Below are 16,356 nucleotides of genomic sequence, written 5' to 3'. Positions count from 1 at the left end.
GTTTTGCTAAATGATCACCGCAGTAAGTCTAGTTAACATCCGTCACCATACATAGTTACACATTTTTTTTCTTGTGCAGAGAATACGATGATCTTTAAGATGTACTCTGTTAGCGACTTCCAGATATGCAATACCGCGTTATTAACTAAGAGCCCGCATGCCATACATTACGTGCTCATGACTTATTTTATAGCTGAGAGCTTGTACTTTTTAACCTCCCTCACCCATTCTGCCCACTCCCTACCCCCTACCTCTGACAACCACCAATCTGTTCTCTATATCCATGAGCTTGTTTTGTCTGCTGGTTTTGTTTTCATTTTTAGATTCTGCATATAAATGATACCATATGGTATTTGTCTTTCCCTGACTTATGTCACGTAGCATAATGCCCTCAAGTTCCATCCATGTTGCAAATGAAAAGATTTCCTTCTTCTTATGGCTAAGTAATCGTGTGTGTATGTGCGTGTGTGTGCGTGTGTGTGTGTGAGTGTGTGTGTGTGTCTGTAGACATTTTCTTTATCCATTCATCCATCCATGGACAGTTAGGTTGCTTCCGCAGCTTAGCTATTATAAATAATGTGACAATGAACATGGGGATGTAGACATCTTTTTGCATTCGTGTTTTCGTTTTCTTCAGATAAATACCTAGAGGTGGAATTGATAGATCATACAGTATTCCTGTTTTAAATTTTTTGAAAAGCTTCCATACTGTTTCCTACAGCGCAGTCACCAATTTAATTTCCCACTCACAGTGCACAAGGTTCCTTTTTCTTCACAGCTCCACCAACACCTGTTATTTCTCGTTTTTTGCTTCTGTTATCTTTGCTTTTAGTGTCAAAGTAAAAAAATCCTCACCAAGACTGATGTCACAGAGCTTTCCACCCATGTTTTCTTTTAGGAGTATCATGGTTTCAGGTCTTACATTGAAACCTTTGAGCCATTTTGAGTTATTGTCTGTGTGTGGTGTAATTTTTAAGTTTATTTATTTACTTTGAGAGAGAGAGAGACAGAGAGAATCCCAAGCAGGCTCTGCACTGTCAGTGTGGAGTCCGACATGGGGCTTGAACTCCCAAACCATGAGATCATGACCTGAGCTGAAATCAAGAGTTAGACACTTAACTGACAGAGCCACCCAGTAGCCCCTGCTTTGTAGTAAAGCAATTGACCTTTATATGCATGGGTTTATTTCTGGGCTTTATATTCTGGTCTATTGATTTGACTATGCTTTTATTTTTGAGAGACAAAAATATCTTGTTCATCATTTTATTCTCTGCCTCTAACCCAGTGCTTAGCACATAGTAAGTGTCCACTAAATATTTGTTGGCTAAGTAAGAGTCACTTGAAACGTTCCTAAATTGAATACAGTCATCCTCATAGTGCTCTTCCTGGATTTTTTCCATATACTTTAAAAGTGTCTTCAGAGAAGAGTTATCTAGTTTTGTAAAAGAAGAAGCACCAGGAGCAGCCCATGGGTACACTCCAAGTTCACTGATGAGGTTCACTATCATCAGAGTCACCTTTTGAAATTTTGTAGAGATTTCAGGGCACCTGGGTGGCTCAGTCAGTTAAGCGTCCAACTCTTGATTTTGGCTCAGGTCATGATCTCACAGTTCGTGGGACTGAGCCCCATGTTGGGGCGCAGAGCCTGCTTAGGATTCTCTCTCTCTCTCTGCCTTTCCCCCACTCACGTGTACGCATGCATGTGCTTTCTCTCTCTCTCTCTCTCACTCTTGCTCTCGCTCAAATAAATAAACATTTGAAATTTTGTAGAATTTTCCTCATCCCCAGGTGACACTTGATTGGAATATTAGCTAAAGAAGTCTCTTTAGGAGGAGGAAGCGCTCGGAACACGTACAACTTGAAATCCTGCCCAAGGATATAAAGAGGGAACTTCTGCGCATGAGCACTGGTGTTGGCCCGGAGAGTATTTAGCTTTTCCCTTCGTATCACTTCAAGTCTGGTCTGAAACCAGGATCTGTCTCTGGTGTGGCAGGAGCCCAGAGGCGCAGCATGGATGATTTCTCCCCAGTTTCTAGATGCTGTGACTCAAGGTACTTAGTGAGTTTTAGAGACAGGAAAGTCGGGAGGGCAGAGAGCTGTGTGGCTTTCTTTGTGGGGAATGCAAAGAGCTGGTGAAGAAAGACAGGGCCATCCGGAAGATGGTGGAGCCCCTTCAAGGCAGAGGTGGTTCTCATTTACCCTTGAGTCATCGGCATGGTACGTTCAAGCTAGGAGCTCCAGTGTGCCAAAGAGCGGCTCAAATTTCCTGATGACGGAAAAGATAACCTTGACTATTTTGTTTTCTCAGTCATTTCCGGTTTAAACTCCTTCACTTCAAGATTTCCCTTTCTCCTTCCTCCTCTCGAGGATGGCATCCGAGTTTCAGGGACCAGCTCAGCACCACGGCTTTGGGGATGGGCATCTCTTCACACTGACCTCTGCCGAGAGGAAGCCTGGCCCACTGTTCTCGAACTGCCCACGTGTCTTTCTGCCGATGTCCACTGATACCTTAATAGCCCTGCTCTCCTGCCCTGGAGTTAAGTTGTTAGGCTGCGCATTCAGCATCCTCTCCACCCGGATGGTGAGGCTCTTTCAGTTCTGCCTCCCTCTCCCTCCCTCTCTCTCTCTCTCTCTCTCAGCTGATTCTGCAACCTTCAAACACCTCTGGATGCCCGCCCCCACCTCCCTCTGTAGTAGGGGCCTCTGAGTGGTTGGCTGAGATGCCCTCTTCCCAGACCCACCCACCTGCTTTTCTGTTCTGCTGCTTCCATCCAGTGTCCCCAGTTGGGAGGTAAAGACAAATGGAATTCTAAGTGTCGCTCGCTTTTCCGGGCTCCACCTGGGGCCGCCTGGGGCACAAGCAGAAATCCTCTTCACCCTCAGAATGAAAGCGGCATGAGGGAACGAATTTTCTTCTATTCTCTTCACTGCTGAACGCTCGGGGCCTAGAAGGGTGGCTAGCTGATAATACGTGCTCGAGAAATACTTGTTGGCTAGATGGGTGACTGGCCTCTCCCTGGGCTCCCCAACTCCCGTGACTGGGCCCTGGGTGGGCTCAGGGCACAAGACCTCCTTGCCAGTATCTAACTCTTGCTTCTTCTGTTTATCTCCTCCCTCAGAGGCTCTTCAGTCTGTGGTAGATGCTCACAGGGGTGAGGGAGGGAGAGATGGACTGAACCAATACTCTCTCCAAATTCCCTCTGCGACAGGCTCCGCCCCCCAGGACCCCTGAGATCGATTGTTGGAGGGAGGACAAGGATGACCCCTAGTTTTCTGCCTTTGAGAAGTGAGCGTGTGATGTCATTTCATGAGAAGGGGGAGGCGGTGGGGAGAGAACGGGGCTGGGGGATAGTAAGGGCTGCATCTCGGATAGTTACGTTTGAGGTGCCTCTGAGACATCCATTTAAATCTCTGCGTTCCGGACGTACTGAATATCCGTTCACTAAAGCAACTAAATTGGAGCTCAGATGATTGTTTTGCCTACTTATTTAACCAGTCTCTCTTTCCTGGAGACACCTAATTTTTAAAAAATTCTAACTGTGCCTTCTGCATGGAGGTTGTATTTCAGAGACCTGAGCATTCCATTACTATCAAACACACACACACACCACAAACCTCAAATGTAGGTCATCACCAGACATGCCCAAGCCCTTAATACCCTCCCGAGAGCAATCTAGCAGTTCACCTCTTTGCCCTTGTTGTTGATGACAGTCTAGCATGCCCAACACGTTCAAACCACAGCTTCAGTTTCCCTGAAGTTAGCAGTTTGAACAAAATGTAAACAGTGGTGCTTGATTTTTTTCATCTTCATATCGCTGTCCTCTGTACAACGGAGTTGGGATGCTTTGGAGGACTGGGTGAAATAGACAATGAATGACCTAGTTTCCGATGGGTTGATTAGATTCCTGTAAATGTCCTTTTTTCTCTTTTAAAGGTGTGTGTGTGTGTGTGTGTGTGTGTGCATGCGCGCGCTTGTGCTAGCTTGATGGGGGGGTACGGGATGACGGCACTGCTGCACTACAAAGATATTCTGGAAGTGCCTCAGGGTTTGCAGCAGGTGTGTCTTTTATACTTCAGATCAGCATGCAGTATGGCCTGGAGAACAAGCTCAGCAAAAGGCTACCACAGTTACAAACCTCGATAGCTTAGTGTGGCTCATGCTGAGGTCAAATGCTTTGAATAAATATAGATTAAAAGGGCGTTTTGCTTCCTTGGAGGTATTTGATTCATTTGACTCAGAAAAGAAAAGCCCAGAAAGGAGTGCTTAATACTTTGATAATGATAGCTCCTAGTCCTTTGCCACCTACAAACTTGGAAAAAGCTTAATTATTCAGAAATACTCAGTTGCTGAATTATGATCATCTTATCTTAACTGTCATCTCTGTCCCTACTTTGTGGGCTCTTGTCATCCGTCACCTGCACTATTAGGACACCTTTGTCGCTGATCTTTTTGGCCTGAGCCTCGCTCCTATCTGCCACGTGATCTCCACAGAGATCTGTATAACACACACATCTTCAAAACAGCCTTTACTGGCTTTTCATTATCTATGGGATAAAAACTATACTCCTGACTTCTCACATTTTCAGTAGTGTGGTGGACTAGATACTCTGAAGGGCCTCCAACCTAGATTCTGGATAAAAGCTACCTTTTGATACATTATTGGGCTCAAGGGAACTAAGGGAAATCTCGCGGGCGAAACCCATGTGTCTAAACCCGAGAGCTAGAGGCTGATTGGAGCAGGGAGCTGTGGGCGTGAAGGACTCTAAAGGCAGGTTTCCCTGAAGGCAAATGCTGACATCAGCATCACGATCAGAGATCAGAGATCAGAGACCTGCAGCCTGGAGCCCACAGCAGGGAGGAAGCGGAGCCTCAAACTTGGCTTTAAGTGGAGCATTCAAGGGGGTTTCACTGGCTCTACGTGTGACAAAAATACAGATCCTTTCTGGAGGCCCCACTGGGACCCAAGACTCTTACAGATTAACCTCAACCAAACCTGATGTCACAGTCAGTGCTCATCAGAAACACAAGAGAGTAAGCCTCATGGCTGAGTCTATAAAGGTACAGACGGCAGAGTCAGCCTCCGAGGAGTTCCGATTCCAACTCTTGGCTACAGACTATTAGCTGAGTCTGAAATGTTTAAAGAAAAAAAAAGAGACAGAATCAGTAAGGGACAGATGACTAGACACATCTGAAAAATAACCAAATAAAACTTTTGGAAAGAAAAAATAAAATTGTTTGAAAGTCAAAATTCAGTGGATGTGGATGGATGCAACACCAGATTCGATAAAACTGAAGTGAGAAGCAGTGAATTGGAATGTGTATCAGAAGAAAATCCCCAGAATGCAGCAAGGAGGCCAGGAAGATGCAAAGTTTTTGTTTTGTTTTGTTTTTGTTTTTTGCTTTTTGTTTTTTGTTTTGTTTTAAGCTGAGACACAAATGGTAAGTCGAGACATTTAGGAGAGCAGTGGGAGGCACTATTTGATGAGATAATAGGAGATCGTATTTTCCAGAACTGATGAAAGGCATTTAAAGATACAGGAAGCATAATATATACCAAATAGGATAAAGAACTACGAGCACTTGCAAACTCACATATTAGAAAGAACCTGTAGTGGGGCGCCTGGGTGGCTCAGTCGGTTGGGCGTCCAACCTTTGCTCAGGTCATGATCTCACGGTTCATGGGTTCGAGCCCCGTGTTGGGCTCTGTGCTGATGGCTCGCTCAGAGGCTGGAGCCTGTTTCAGATTCTGTACTTCCCTCTCTCTCTGACCCTTCCCTGCTCACACTGTATCTCTCTCTCTCTCTCTCTCTCTCTCAGAAATAAATAAAACATTAAAAAAAATTTTTTTAAAAACCCTCCAGGGGCTTGTCTTCTTGTTGCGTCCATCTTAGATCGCCGGCCATTGCCAGATGGTCTCTGGGCCTTGCAGCGACTCTCTACTCCCACTGGAATGCTGCTCCCATCTAGTCCACGTGCTTTTTTCTCTCACCTCCTTCAGGTTCTGCTCAGGCACCACCTTCACAGTGAGGCCTCCCAGCCCCGCCCCCTCTTGATGAGGATGAGGGTGCGCCACCCAAGCCCCGCCCACTTCGTTGTCCTCCACAGAATTCATCACCAGCAGACCTACATCCACGAATCTTCCTTTTGTTGCCAGTGACCTCTTCCCCCTATAATGCACACTGTAACTTAGGCACTCCGGGGTGAAGACTTTGTGTTTTTGTTCCTTGCTGTATTTCTAATAGCTAGAACGGTGTGGGACGCACTGGCTAATAAATATCTTCTGAATGAATGAGTGTGTGAAATGAAGGGGTGCAGATGGAGGAGAAACTAATCAATCTTAAGTGACACAAGGCTGTCCCGAGACACAGGACTGGAAAATGCCCGTTGGAATTAGCAGCAAAAAGGTCAGTGGTCCTCAGACAGGACAGCATCCGTCAGTAGGAATGAAAGCCAGATTGCGGTGTTTTGAGGGGTTGAACAGGAAAGAGGGAAATTAATTCTGCGGGGGAAAATAAATTTGTTCTTCAGTGTGCTTGGGTGGGGGGGACAGGACAAAGAGACACTGGCAGAGAGGCCCAGAGAAGTATTTAAAATAAAAGAGACTAGGCTCCTCTGTGTGCTGAGAGGAGAAAGCTAACAACAACGAAAACGTTGAAGACTAGAAGGAGACAAGGTGACTTGAGTGGGTGTTTCAGGACAGGCCTGAGTAGACGTAAGAAGGGTCTCTGACCCTCAAGACTGAACGGAAGGTTGTGAGGAGCGGCTGTGGATTGTGGTTCAGTTGTCTGGCGGGAGGGCGAGAAGCCGAAACAAGTCCATTGCAAAACCTCTCTTATCTTGACAAAGAGGGGAGAAGGTCATCTACTAAAAATGAAAGAGAAATGGTCCAGTTGACAAGGGAACTTTGAGGAGAGCAGTGAAGGTTTGGAATTGTCTCTGAGGGAAATGGGAGAGCAAAGTTGACCAGCAGAAGGATTCATGGCCACTCCTCAGGACCCAGGGGGCGTGGAGACCATGAACTTAACAGTTGTGAACTTTCTACAGTCACAGTCAGTCACCTGGGAGAGGAGAGGAGGCGGGGAGTCAAATGTGTGCCAGCCCCAAGGCGCTAGATGCAAACACTGGAAAGTCCCAGTAGGGAGGGCACAGCAGGGAGGTGGTTCAAGTAAGTTGAGCCAGCCCTGGATGTCCTGCGTCGGGGAATGGTGTGGTGAGGGGCCCCCAGGGTGCACCGAAGAACTCTCTTATTCATTTCACAAAAGAGCCAGCATTTGGGTGCCTGCTGTAGAGAGGCTATGGGTGGCCATAGTAGCCAAAGCAGCAGCAGCTACCAAGAGATACGTGATCACAACAGTGGCCAGATGAGGAAGAGATAGACACATGTCTCTTACTTCCCCTTCCTCTGTTCTGACACTGAATAGAGCTGAGGAGGGGGCTTTGTCGCATCCATAGATTAAATCCAACCTCCAGATGAGAAGTAAGAGCAGGCTAGGAAGGGGGAGCTGCCAGTGCAAAAGCCCAGAGGTGTGACAGCACCCGGTGCGTGGGGACTCTTTCGAAGGATTCAGCATGGCTGACAGGTGGTGAAAAGGTGGGTCATTAGAGACCGGAAGGAGGGTTGCGCTCTGACTAGACATGGCGTCAGTGTGAGAGCACTCCATCCGCCATACTGCCTCCCCTCACGCCCAGATTTTCTTTCACTCTGATCTCCGTGCTGTATTTTTAAATAACTTCTTTGTACCTCTCTCCCAGTTCCTAATTTTCTTTTCAACTGGAGTTAACCTGCTGCTGTTTAAAAAACAAAAATTGTTTTTGTAATTTCAGTTATTCTAGTTTTCATTTTTAGAACTTCTACTTGGATCCTCTGCTTGGTTTTGTTTTTATAATCTTGTTCCTTGCTTGTATTTTCAACCTTGTATTTCTTTAAACATATTAAGCATCTCTATGGTTATCTGTCTTCTGTGTTTTGTAATTCCAGTGAATTACGATGTTGAAAGGTTTTGCTGAGATAATTCTGGTGGCTTTTGTATTTTCAGGCACGGTGCCGTTCCCCATTTGTTGCATAAACAAATGAGTGAAAATATGGGGAAGGTGCTGGAATAAAAAAAGCAGAGGAAACATTAATAGGGAAAGTACAGTATAGTGCTATACGTCATATGATAAAAATATAAGCAAAGAGCTCTAAGATCAAGGACCATTCTCTGATTCTGCCTGGGGAAAGAGAGATGGCATATGTCCTTTTAGGTATTCAGGAAGGTGCTTTCCAAAGGGGGGGGGGCATATGATTTAGTATGTGAAGTTTTAATAGGTGAGGTTTCTTTTCTCAGCTGAGTGTGGAAAATACAGCATCCTTACTTCGGGATAAATAACACTTCATCTGAATTAGTGGCATAAATGATATTTTCAGGTGTGTTGCAGTGTTACAGACTTAGACAAGATTTTTATGCTGTATTGAAGCAAAAGTTTATTATTGTTCTGTACATCTAATGAGGGAAAACGTTAGAGAATTACGGTTCTTCATCATCATCTTTCCACAGAACATCAATTCTCTTGGTCTCAAACACTGGACACAGGACATGCGCCCTGCTCATGGTCTCCATATACAGGCATTTCGGGTGGGGGAGGGAGAGCGCCTGGGGCATTCAGATTCCCGCCTGCTTCTAGTCGTGACCTTGGCGGGAGCGCCTTCAGACTGTTCCGTCACAACACCCAGGAACTATAGAGAGTACTGGGTGCCGGATGCCGTTTCAAGCATTGCATATATTTCATTCATGTCAGAATTGAGCCTCTGACCAGTTCATCTTAATTTTTTCTCCTCCTGGAATGCCCTGCGGGGTTCTACGGATTGGTCTGATGGTCACAAACATGGATGTCCTCAGGCGCCTGCCCCTCTCCTTCAGCCCGGAGTATGCTTCGTAGAGCAAGAGACCGGTTTAAAATACAGACTAGCCATGTAAACATGTAAACACTAGCCCAAACGGCCAGCACCAATGAGATAGGGAATGAGCACTAGTTTCCCAAAGCCCTGTTCAGCCTCAGTTTTCATAATGATTATCTATGACGGGAAATTTAGATTTTTATTTCTGGGGGAACCATAACTATGGCATAAAATGTGATCACGAGCATCTTGTGTCTGTTTCATAATCCATTCACCACGATCCATGTTCATGGCCTGAAAGTCTTCTGCTGTCCTGCCTGAAGAGGCTTTAAAGGGAAGCACCTGTAAATATGCCCATGTCTCTGTGTTCTTAGGAGAAGTTACGCCATTATCTCAGACTGATATTGAAAGAAGTGGTATATACACTTGCCGTATTCCATAGCCATGTTTTCCAAAATAGTTTCTCTTTTTAAAACTTGGGTACAATATATCCTGCAGTTAAATGCAGCGATTTATGATGAAGTGAAAATTTCAGAACCTATAGCTGTGTGCGCGCATGCACTTAACACGGATCGGAGGGAGAATATAGCTGTTCTAACTTATTAGGGTTAGTCGGGGTTTCACGCATATACTGTAAGAAAACTATATTAAGATTTTCACGTCAAACCTGTTATTCAAGTTTCACGTTCAATATCCACTTTAAATTAGTGGCTTGTCTACTTTAAATCAATACGTTAGTGAGCAATTCAAAATCACCCCCTCTGTGTTAATAATTTATAACGGTGGCCTCTTAGCAAAATGGACTTATTATCGTCAGATCCTCTTTCCCTTGATTAACGTAATTGCAAACGTGGAAGCTCCTTTGGTTACACATTTTTAAACTACAGAAAGCCCTATTTTGGTATCCATCTTTTGTGAGGCTTGCCAGCTCTCAGTCTTGTAGCTGTAATTGGATACTATGTATCAGACCAAGAGGAGAATTGATCTCAGCAATAGCTGTGCTGGAATTAACACCCATTATTAGAGTCACCATATAATGGAATATAAACTATTATGCAATGATCAGAGTACCTGAAACGAGGCAGAGGAATTACTGAAAAATGAAAAAGAGTTACCAGTATAGAATGTTCCTATCTGTAGGCAAAGTCTCTTAGCTCAGAATTAAATCCGATGTTCCCTTTCAGAAATGATTTCATCATCGTCTCCAAACGAGCAAAAATATTTTCGGTACCTTCAACAGCATAGCTCTTCTCTTTCGTCCTTAGGCTCAGAGCATGGAGAGGTGTTGTAGTTTTTGTTTTTGTTTTTGTTTTTTTTCCTTTTCCTTACTGCTGGCATTTTAGCGCTAGTCTGTATTTAAATTTGCAGTCTGATGTCTTACACAGGGAATAAGCTTCTTCCTCAAGATAACTATCAAGAGTAATCAAGCCAGCTTTACAATGACCGATGTTACAAGGTCCTATTTTGCATTAATCGAGTATATTGGCAGGTGTAAAGCACTGTACAATAAAGAAAACTGGGTACAGTCTCATAATTTAATACTGAGCTTCTCATCCAGGAGTCTGCCAGATAGATACTTGAGAACAAAGCTCTTTGACATTCCGGTTTAAATGGAAAGAAAATGAGAAGGCTGATAAAGCAAGCCAACCAAATTAATTCACTCTGTAAGTCCTCTCTGCTTTTTCAGGGGAATTCAGAGAAATTCTCTCCCAGAGAAAGTTGGGAGGCCCTCGTGAAACAATTGTCTTCGTGTTTGCAGAGTATACATTTAGGTGCTTTGCAGTCAACCAGATAGAGTTAATATTTACTGCTGTTCTCCAGCGGATGCCCAGGGGGTCCCACGGACTTCAGAACTTTTTTCCGTAAATGTTGTGCGTCCTTTATATGGATCTGAGAAAACCTCTACCCCAAAGCCCTTCCTGGGAAGAGACAAATAGACAAAGATAAGAGGCCAGTTGTGTACTTAACAACTCAGCCCTCCTCCACGTCTCTGAAAGTAACACCAGGGACAACAGGAGTGACCCCGAGGTAAACTTCAGTCACTTCACACTTATGAGCCATTGGAAGAATTGTCAGTAAAGAGCTACGTGGTACAGCAGGTTCTACCACACTTTGTATTTCTTTTTTATTGTTGTTGCTTATTTTTATTTATTTTGAAAGAGAGCAACGAGGGGAGGGGCAGAGAGAGCAGGAGACAGAATTCCAAGCAGACTCTGCGCTGTCAGCGCAGAGCCCTAGGCGGGGCTCGAACTCATGAACCGTGAGCTCAGGACGTGAGCTGAAATCCAGAGTCAGACGCTTACCAGACTGAGGCACCCAGGCGCCCTCACACTTTGTATTTCTTCTTCTACTCCCTTAGTAAAAAGAGCGTGGATTTAGAATTGAAGCATCTGAGGTTCTACCCTGCCCGATCCTGGAAGTCTCCGGTTCTCGTGTATATTGAATTAGTATGTCCTCCAAGACTTTTCTCTCCACAATTGAATTTATTTTAATGACTAGACCATCCATGTAATGATTTGCTGAACAAATATTTATCAAATGACTGTCACATTTTCTGCTAGTCCCCTGTGGGTTGAGCAAGTTGAATAAGACGTTTGCCCTGAAGGAGTTTGCAGTCTCCTGGAGGTGACAGATCTGTAAACAAATTATAAAGAGTCATAAACAACAAATTTTTTACTACTGTTACAGAGCTTAGAATAGTGCCTGCCACATCCTTATACTCAATAAATACTTGTCAAATGAGTGACTCATATTTGAAATAATGAAATAAGTGACAAATATGAATATTCACATTGGATTATGCAAAAACAAAGAAAAGAGGGATTCATTTTAACTTGGAGAATAAAGATATTTAACTAAAGAGGTAGTAGTTCAGTTGAGGTTGGACAAATGAAACCATTTTTTTTTCCTGGTCACAGACTTTTTTTTTTTCATTTTTCTCCTTAAATAGTTTATTGTCAAGCTGGTTTCCATATAACACCCAGTGCTCATCTCAACAAGTGCCCTCCTCCATGCCCAGCACCCCTTTCCCCTCTCCCCCATCCCCCCCTCAGTCCTCAGTTTGTTCTCAGCATTCAAGAGTCTCTCATGGTTTGCCTCCCTCCCTCTCCCCAACTATTTTTCCCCTTCTTCTCCTGCTTCGTCTTCCATTAACTTCCTCCTAATCCACCTATATGTGCAAACATAGCCAAAAAATGAAACCATTTCTGATAGAGGAGAGGCGTAGGGCTGGAGGATATTCTAGGCTGAGGGAGCAGCGTGAGCAAAAGCACAGAGATACACAAATGCATGTCCACCTGATGGACATAACCTTGGAAATTGGAGATCAGTTAGGTATAAAGAAGGGGAAGAGCATTTCAGGCACAAAGAACAGCATGGGTGGAGGCTTGGTGCAAAGAGGAAACATGGTAAATTTGAAGAACTGAAAGAAAGTCTAGTAGGATCACACACTTCTGGAAAAACTGTGGTTCAAAATGAGGCAGCAAAGCAGAGGTGTGGCTTGTGGCATCCCATTCCCAGCATCACAAAGCTAAGAGACAATAGCTTAATAACCCGCACAGCCCATCCATGCTCTTCTGCAATTTAACAGCTATTTAAACATCCAGGCAACAAAAACATCCCCCGTTGTTTGAGTGAAGGTCCTCTCCCCAGAATAATGAGCCACAAGTTCTCCAGCCTTCCACGGTGTCCCCTCCTCCCACTCCTGAGACTTTCTGGAGCTCTGTGGTGAGAACTGATCTCCTTCACAGTGGCGTCCCCTCTACAGGGGTTTGGGGTTTGCTTCCTCACTCTATCAGCGGTTCCTTTGCCAACAATGTTGACATCTCCCGTCTTCCGTTGACCTCTGTCCTCTCCTAGGTTTTATTTGCCCTTCTAGGTTTGTGCCTCTTTGCTCCACTTCTATCATTCCAGTGAGTGTGGGGGAAAGGAAGGCTGAGAAATGAATTTATCTCATCGCAGATGCTGTTAATGCCCCACCCCGTATTCTCTTGGCCTATCTCTGAGTTCAACTGCAGTCCTGGGGACCGATCCCCATATACACGGCGAGAGGCTGTGTCTCTCTCCTCTACCGGAGTTTCCTCTGAGGCCCAGACACCTGTTCAGCCTAAGTGCAGGCAGCCTAGAAGTGCCCCCGATGAGCACAGCCCTCAGCCCATGAAGGTAAGTCTCTGATTCATGTTCCACCTCCCTTTCCTGAAAAGATGGCCCTGCAGCGCCCAGCAGGATGGAACCGCATTTGCCCACCATGGTAGTCTGGTCAGTAGTATGCGCTACCAACTTCATCCTTTTCTGTTTTACCATGCCCACTTCCTTCGCTTGTGCCCATAGATTGATGGCCATATCAGCTCCCTGCATCCAAGCCTTTTTCTCAGAGTCTGCTTCTGGGGAACCCGATCTGAAACTGTATGATACAAATACACTGTATTTACTGTATTGTACAAACGTACCGAATTACTATCTACTGTATTCTACGCATTTATTCTTTATGTCCACTCATTTATTGAGAAACTACCACCTCTTAGACACTGTGAAATTTAACTGGTACCTTGTATCATTAGTTATTTCTATGTGTTTATCATCCATATACTTTTGTATGTATACACATATATGTATATGCAATTATGTATATACATTCCTTCATTCTTTCTCTCTACCTACCTATCTGCTTATATAAAATCCACACTTGATCTTAACATCATTGCCAGTGTCAATGTCCACTTATGTGTCTGCAGAGTTAAATATCAGTCCAGTGCAAATAGATGTTCAACAAGTGTTTCTTGATTAATCTTTCTTTTTTTTTTAATGTTTTGTTTATTTTTAGGAGAGAGAGAGAGAGACAGCATGAGCTGAGGAGGGTGAGAGAGAGAGGAAGTCACAGACTCTGAAACAGGCTCCAGGCTCTGAGCTGGCAGTCAGCACAGAGCCCGACGCGGGGCTCGAACCCACGAACCACGAGATCATGACCTAAGCGAAAGTCGGATGCTTAACTGACTAAGCCACCCAGGCGCCCCTTGATTAATCTTTCTTATTTTTAGCCTTCACATCCACTGTACATTATTATACACAAAATCCGCATATAACATTTATATTAGATAATTTATAAAGTATCCAACTTAACACATCTTTGCAGACCTCCTACCTGCAAAAGCATGGTTGAAGCTCTAAAGTCAGAATGGAAGAAGTTAATACGATGTGTGACATCTATATATCACACATGTATATATCTATACAGCATATTATTATGAGGCTCGAACCCACGAACCATGACCTGAGCTGAAGTCGGATGCTTACCCGACTGAGCCACTCAGGCGCCTCATTCATTGTCGTTCTGAATTATCTTACTTTACGTACTGCTAAGTTTTAAGATGGTTCTGTTACTATAGAAAAATGTCTTCCCCCTCATTTTTCTCAGACGTAAAATGGAAGCCAATGGAAAAATATTTGACCAAAACTCACTCTTAAGGAATGCGTTTATATAAACATGGTGATGTATACATGTACTTGGCAATACTGTAAATCTCGCATTCTATCAGAAATATATTAGTATTAAAAAAATTTTTTTAATGTTTTATTTATTTCTGAGAGAGAGAGAGACAGCATGAGTAGGGGAGGGTCAGAGAGAGAAGGAATCTGAATCAGGCTCCAGGCTCTGAGCTGGCTGTCAGCACAGAGCCCGACGTGGGGCTCAAACCCATGAACCGTGAGATCATGACCTGAGCCGGAGTCGGACACTCAACCGACTGAGCCAACCAGGCACCCTCAGAAATATATTAGTATTTTTAACAGAAACCTTCGTCTCTTCAGGGGCTGTTTGCAGGGAGGGGCTATACTGGTGAGAAATGAGGTGAAGAGTAAGGATGACTCGCGCGGCTCCTAACAGGGTGTGGTAAGAAAGACGGTAAAAGGAGAGGGCAGGGAAAGAAAAGAAAAGATTCAGGGCAAGAGAACATGATACTTGAATTCGTTTGAAAAGATGAAACAGCTTAGACATGACAGGGTTGGAAAGAAATGGAATTCCCAATGGAGGTAGCAAAGTATGTTTCCTGAATTGTCTAAATGCTCCAGTGTCCCAGCAGCCTTTTACCCAGGCTGGTCTCCAACTGTGGATGAAAATGGAAAGATGGGTTTTTAGAGTCAAAGAAAATTTGTTCTTCTTTAATGACTCAGAGCCTGATGATGATGGCATATAAATGTGCACTGTGAGGTATGTTGTGGTGTGCTTGGCAATATATAAACACTTGATAGTGAATTACACAATTCCTGTATCGTCTTCTCTTCTGGGAGCTTCAAAGGACAGAATCTGCCTTTTGCCCACTTTCATCTCGTGATGCCTCTAACTTCATCAAGTCTATCTCTTAAAATACTTTCCTTTCTTTCCATGTCCAACCTCAGGTAAAACTACTTAAGAGCAATTCCTGGCGGGGAGTGTTGGTAACAGTTTGCATCTGGACCGGGCTCAGAGATTCAGTAGATCTTCCTATATCAGACCCACCTCAAATATCAGTCCTTTCAATTCATTCTATTTGTAATAAATATTATTTGTCCGTTATATTCCAGGTACTTTGTTATATTCTACTTACTGTGGCGATAGTAATAAATGAAATGGATAAAGATTCCGACCTGATGGAACTTACATTTTGGAAATCATCACAACGGCTCTGAAAGATTGCTTCTTTCCTCCCACGTAGACGAAGGATTTATTAAAATTAGGCTGCTACCTAAAGTAGGGTTTTTCTTTCATGGGCTTTGTATAGACGCCAGGACAAGAAGACATTATTTTTATTACAGGGGAAAACGACTTTTTTTTTGGTAGCGGGGGTTCTATAGGGACAGACCAGTATGATTTGGCATATTTTCTCTAGTTTATCTTGTAAAAGATGAATGTTTGAAGGTTCTAAAAATATAGTGGTTTCAGAGACAGATAAGTGGGTGAAGAGAAAAATATTTAAAGACAAGTTATTTGAAGCTTTCCTTTCCTTGTGCTTCAGGGAGGAGAGAGAAGCAGCCACCAAATGACTAATGCATCAGTAATAGCTGGTTTATACTTTATATAGGCAGAAGAGAAATATAGTAAGAAAGGAGAAACAACTAAATAGAGAATCCTGTTATGGCATTAAAAACTCTGATTTGGGAGCGCCTGGGTGGCTCAGTCGGTTGAGCAGCCAACTCTTGATTTGGGCTCAGATCATGATCCCAAGGATAGAGATCAAGCCCCAGGTCAGGCAAACGTGGAGCCTGCTTAAGATTCTCTCTCTCTCTCTCTCTCTCTCTCTCTCTCTCTCTCTCTCCAGCTTGCACTCTCGCTCTCTCAAATTTAAAAAAAAAAATCCATTATTAAAATTGCAGTGGATCTGGGGGTGCCTGGCAGGCTCCGCGGCTTTTGATCTCAGGGTCATGGGCTCAAGCCCCACGTGTGGTATAGAGTTTACTTTCAAAGAATAAAAATAAAAAATAGGGGCGCCTGGGTGGCTTAGTC

General features: G+C 44.0%; 1 protein-coding gene across 1 annotated transcript in view; it reads left to right on the top strand.

Moving 5' to 3' along the window:
- The window catches only part of ENTHD1 (ENTH domain containing 1), a 98,458-nt gene that overhangs the window by 69,972 nt on the left and 12,130 nt on the right, over window positions 1–16,356 (top strand). The window lies entirely within an intron of this gene.

The sequence above is a fragment of the Crocuta crocuta genome, unplaced genomic scaffold, assembly GCF_008692635.1.
Source record: "Crocuta crocuta isolate KB4526 unplaced genomic scaffold, BGI_CrCroc_1.0 scaffold143, whole genome shotgun sequence".
In the NCBI taxonomy this organism is placed as follows: Eukaryota; Metazoa; Chordata; class Mammalia; order Carnivora; family Hyaenidae; genus Crocuta; species Crocuta crocuta.
The sequence above is the reverse complement of the archived record's forward strand: the minus strand, read 5'-3'. Positions and strand labels throughout refer to the sequence as shown.